Source organism: Temnothorax longispinosus, chromosome 1 (genome assembly GCF_030848805.1).
Source record: "Temnothorax longispinosus isolate EJ_2023e chromosome 1, Tlon_JGU_v1, whole genome shotgun sequence".
Taxonomy (NCBI): domain Eukaryota; kingdom Metazoa; phylum Arthropoda; class Insecta; order Hymenoptera; family Formicidae; genus Temnothorax; species Temnothorax longispinosus.
In genome coordinates this window covers 20,173,437-20,179,472 of record NC_092358.1, presented here as the reverse complement: position 1 = coordinate 20,179,472, position 6,036 = coordinate 20,173,437, and the positions used below count along the sequence as shown (strand labels likewise).

General features: G+C 30.5%; 1 long non-coding RNA gene across 1 annotated transcript; it reads right to left on the bottom strand.

The window, feature by feature from the left end:
* Positions 1-2,588: 2,588 nt before the first annotated feature.
* Positions 2,589-5,715, bottom strand: LOC139810415 (uncharacterized). The gene is made up of 3 exons (XR_011731329.1): positions 5,371-5,715; positions 4,736-5,219; positions 2,589-4,584 (listed from the first exon to the last, which is right to left on the bottom strand). It is a non-coding gene; the product is annotated as an uncharacterized lncRNA (long non-coding RNA).
* Between the last annotated feature and the right edge of the window lie 321 nt (positions 5,716-6,036).

Below are 6,036 nucleotides of genomic sequence, written 5' to 3'. Positions count from 1 at the left end.
TTCATATAATCAGGGATTACCTTCCTAAAACGTACAGATGTCCTTTTATTCCTGAAATTATTATTATGAAAACTGTTTTCTATATCGCTGCAAATAATGTCGGAACTATTTTTATTATTAACAGAATAAAAAAAGATTTCATATTCCCAGATAGCAAAACGTCAGTTATATTTACGAAATATGTGCGTAAATTCGTGACGAATGTTTGTGCAAACAACATGTAAAGCTGCGTCTGTAAATGCTTTGCAACACCATTGAATTTGTTTCAAGCAATGGTTTATTCATTATCTGTTACATTTTGTTACAGTTACAGTACCTCTAAGATTTAGGGGATTCCGCTAAAACTAAAATGTTTTATTTTTGGGTGATCGCAATGTGGTACGGAACACGCTCGTAACCAGTGATCGGCAAAAAAAAATATTTATTATTCATTTTTTTAATATTAAAGTAATTATTAATAAGCAAAAAAACAATATTAATTAGTGCCAAAAAAAGAAAAAACATTTTTCAAATTATTTTTATTAACCAAGCATGTAAATAATTTCGAAAAAAAATTATTTTAACAAAAATTAATAATAATTTAACATCATTTTCGAATTTTTGGAAAATTTAATAACGAATCAAGAATTATAACTAATTTTTCAAAAAATAAATAATTATATAATTTTTAATTTTCTAAAAAATAATAATAAGAAAAAAATAATTTTTGATTTTCCAAAAAAATTAGTAATTAAATATTTTCTATTTTTTTTTAATTAACAATTAAATAAAAATAATTTCTGTTTCTCATCCTTGACTCTGTCCTCAACAAGTCCTCTGTTGAACAAGTCCTCTTGGCAAAGATAAGCATGAACATGAGATGATTGACAATAACAGAGATATTGGGCGACGAAGGGGACACCATAGAGTTCTTGATTACACTTATTTCACACGTTAATGATAAAACAGAAAATTGTTCTAAGCATGCCAATATTCTTTAGACAACTAAAAAAATAATTTGTGCACGAAAAATTGCAACAAATAAAAAATTTAAATGTGGATTTGAATGCAAATTTTCAGTACAAAAAAATTGTTTAGTATAGTTAACATTATCGTTTCCGATTAATTTAAAAAAAGATACCGAGAACTTAAACTCGATATACTACAGTGTCATCATGTCTGTTTAAGTGTTTATATTTCTACCTCGGGACGCCTTGTTTCTTTCTTTGTCCGCTCAGTCTCCCAAGCACTCGCATACATGTAACATGTCGCAACGAAGAATCAGTCATACGCGAAAATTTATTACGGAATTCGTAAGTTTTTCTTGATCGTCGCTTTTTCTCCTCATATATCATTGTTGCTACAAATTAAGATTGGTTCGCAGCTGACCTTTATGGCCATGCGGGAACATGCTCGTGAACTCAGGAATCTGTATTAATTATGTGACGAGTCAATAGATAATAGGTATTGCTCACTATTTAACGTCGTTAATTTAATATTTATCTCGATTCATTTATATTGTTTGTTTTTTTCTCGCTGTTCCTGTTTCAGTTCGCACTTGAAAAAAGCTCGAATCTTGAGCCGAAACGTTGTGCATTTTTGTATATATTGCGCCAGTTAATCGAGAAATAAATTAAATTTGCTGATTATCGTTTCCTTTCTCCTACAACTGATATATTCCTAAAAACGGATACTTTACAAATTAATAAATGCTAATTTTCTCAAAAATTGGTAATATATTTTCTAACAATTACTAATTGCTCAAGGAACATAAATAATATACTTTTTAAAAACTACTAATTTTTCAAAAAATAAGAAATATTTTTTTCCAATAATAAATAATTTTTTTAAAAGTCGACAGTATTTTAATATAATTGCTAATTTTTTTAATTATGAGCAATATAATTTTGATTAATTATTAATTTCTCAGACAGAGTATTATATTTCTAATCAATTGATAATTATTTTAAATTTAGAGCTTAGTTACTTAGCCTGGTAATTTTATTAATTACCAATTTTGGTAATTAGGGAGACTGGGGCTGGTTGTTACAGGGGTAGGTTGTTACAGTGCCAATGGTAGCTAAACCGGAAACGCTATAGTAACGTTAGAAAGAGATAAATGATCACGCCAGTGTCGGCCGACATACCGCGCGAGTTAGTGGCGCTGGCGTTCTTGTGAGAGGAGCCCGGACAAGCAGCCGTAAAAAACGCAGGTTTGTAACATTTTCATTTTTTAGTATTATTGGTCTAGCACTTGTTATCTAAATAAGCAGAAATGTGTATGTGTGGTATATACTCTCTCATGCCTTCTGTTTACAATAAACCTTACTTTTATAAGCTTTACAAATATTTGTGTTTTAATATTTAATCTTAAGAGGTTAGTTTTGGTGTTGGGGCTAAAAGTGACATTTTCTCGGGGCAGGTTGTGACAAACCACAATTAATTTATGATAGATAATTTATGATGAATAGAGCTTATAACTTTTGTTTAGATTAAAAGTTACTTGTATTTTTGTTTTAAAGAATTTTATTTAAATAAGAACATAATTTTACTTAATTTTTATTTTTTATTTTTATTTTGTTGTGATAAAGCAGATACCAAAAAAGTAATATGTCTAAGTTTTTCGCTAAATAAGAACATAATTTTATTTAATTTTTATTTCAATGTGATAAAGCAAAGAGGCCAAAAGAAAATTGTATGCCTAAGTTTTTGTTTAAAATAACACTATAATTTTATTTAAAGTTAAAAAGTACTATATTAGTACTTGGACTTAAACTTGGAAGTTAAACTTTTTTTGTAATTTGTTATAAACAATAATATTTCATTTTTGTTCGAATTAAGAAGACAAACCATTATTATTCTTAATAAAAAGTTTGAGATTACATTTGTTTTTTTGTTGTAACAATTTACCCCGTGTGGTGTAACAACCAGCCCCTGGTGTGGGGTAAAAAGTTACATGTCTCTTTTTTCAGAATTTTTTAATTTATATAATTTCTAATGAGCGGTTAGATAAAATTATTATTAAATTTAAATCCCGATTAGTTACTGAATCTAGCAAGCCTAGATTCATTTATAAAAACAACATAATCAAAGAGTTGAGACACTTTATAGAAAAAATGTCAAAACCAGCCCCGGTCTCCCCTACCAGTACCACAATTTTGGTGTCTTGTTGGTGAATTAGGTAAACATCCAACATTTATATTTTTTTGCTTCCTCATAGAGGAAGCTTTGTTTTCATAAATTCGTATATGAATCTTTGATTGTGTATAAAGTTGACTCTAATAAACCAAATTTAACCCATTGGCTGTGTAAGAAAATTTTACTATAATATTTGGGCCAAAAGTGTGTTGAAAAAAAAGTTCATCGAATTATTATATATGAAACTTGATACCCTTATGTTTTTTGGGTCTCTGAACCCGAATATGATGTCAGATTTACAAAATTCAAAATGGCGGGTCCAATATGGCGGATCAAAATTACAAAAAATAGACAGAATTTTATTATTATTTTGAATTTTGAAAATCTGACTTCATATTCGGATTCAAAGACCCAAAAAACATAAGGGTATCAAATTTCATGAAAATCAGACCTTTTTGTAATTTTGATCCGCCATATTGGATCTGCCATTTTGAATTTTGTACATCTGACTTCGGATTCGTAATCAGCGACCCCAGAAACCCCCGAGTAACAAGTTTCAAGCAAATTCAGAAAATTTTACTTTGTTTTTTCTACGTTGCGGCTATAGCCGTCATACACACTCTTGGCCACTTTTGTTTTTGCGGCTATAGCCGTCATACACAGTCAACGGGTTAAAAGAATTATATATAAAATAGGGGTAGAAGAAACCAAAGAAAAGATTGTTTTTTGAGCTTTTAATGTCAATATGTTCAGAGTGTTTTAAAACGTCGAAATATTGCATTAAAAAAAATGTCGGTATGTGTGTATGTATGTATGTATGTCTGTGCCAAATTTACAGAAATTTCTATAACTCCAAAATTGATCAACCAAATCTTAACGAAATATATATAAAATAAGGGTAAAAAAACTGAAAAATATAATAAAATTAATAAAAATTGTTAATAATAAAGGGGTTACCGATTTCTGTTAAAAAAAAGTTTACCGAAATTTTTTAATTTTATTATATTCTTCAGTCTCTTCTATTTCTATTTCATATATAATTCTTTAATGCCCGATTTCACCAACGTCGTTTAACTTGAACCTTAGTTCAATTCACTCTTTCTCTCTTTCTAACAGTCTCTCTTAGAAACAGACAAAGAGTAAATTGAATTAGGTTCAAATTAAACGACGTTGGTGAAATCGAGCATAAGGCCCGTAGCATCTTATGACAGCATCACTTTCTCTATTTGTTTTTAATCTTTCGAACAATCTATTCATTTCTGCTAATTGAGAACCGAAATCATTATCGCCGTCATCGCCGATATCATTTCCAGATGTAAATGTTTCAAGTTTTTGCACTCCGTTAGTAATATCAAATTGCGATCAGTGAGGCCAATATGACAATCCAAATGTATTTTTTCCAGCAGTTGACAGGAGGAAAGTAATCTGCTCAAGCTATCATTAACGTCTGCTTCAACGCAATATATTCTGCAGTAACAAAAACCATATAATTACATTACAGAATTTCAATCACAAAAAGAAAATTAATGTAATTTTTTCAAGATGCTTGCAAGAGAAACAAATTTTAATAAACAATACGGTAATATATATTTTGAAAGAAAATGTAGTACACACTTACGAAAGATCTTCTTCTTGGCCCGCATCTTATGGCAGCATCATCACTGTCTCTATTTGTTTTTAATCTTTCGAACAATCTATTCGCTTGTGCTAATTGAAAACCGGCATCATTAGATTCGTCATAGCCATCATCGCCGATATCATTTCCACCAAAAGAAAAATTTCCGATCATTGTTCGTAACACATGTGAATGACTTTTTTTCCATTGGCCAATCAAGTAGGGGCTAATATTGTGGTTCAAGAGATAGAACGCTTGCAATTTAGGACATTGCTTGAGAATAATGTAAACATTATCAGGTGTTACAAATTTCACGTTTCCCAGATGTAAATGTTTCAAGTTTTTGCACTCCGTTAGTAATGTCAAATTGCGATCAGTGAGGACAATATGACAATCCAAATGTATTTTTTCCAGCAGTTGACAGGAGGAAAGTAATCTGCTCAAGCTATCATTAACGTCTGCTTCAACGCCAGTAACGCCAGTAATTCTGCAGAAACAAAAACCATATAATTACATTACAGAATTTCAATCACAAAAAGAAAATTAATGTAATTTTTTCAAGATGCTTGCAAGAGAAACAAATTTTAATAAACAATACGGTAATATATATTTTGAAAGAAAATGTAGTACACACTTACGAAAGAGCCACTTCTTGTAAATTCTTACAGTCGGCAAGGGCATTAATACCCTCCGATGTAATATATGTATGACTTGCTCCAAGTAAATTTATTATTTGCAAGTCCCGACACAAATTTATTAACTCTATTACAAATGGGTCGACTTGGTTCAAACTGCAACCATGGTACCACTGAAAGGTACATTGCAAATCTAATTCACGCATTCGTTTATTTTTTTGCAGTATTTTGCAAAGACGTCGAGGTTTTATGTATGTATCTCCAAGTTTTAACTGTTCCAGGCTCTCTAGATTTTCGAGATATAAATATCCTTGATCGTTAATTTCAAAACATTCCGTCAGATCCAACTCTAAGAAAAATATGTATTGGTCATACATGCAACTTATCAATAAAGTAATTGTTTAGATGGGGGGGATCACCTTGGATGATCTTGATATTTTAAAATGTTGTCAAGGTCACCCTTCTGAGTGACCTTCAGAAGGTTTCAGCCCGCGCTCGTTATTCGTTAAAAAGTTATTAACAAAAAAAGTTTGAAAAATGTAGCAACTATTTTGAGTATTGGAAGGCATAAGTGACTAATATATATGGCGAAATAATTCACGCATACACTTTCCACGCGAGACGAGTTGTCACATGGGCTCGTGGCGCGCTTTACAAGCACGTCTTTAA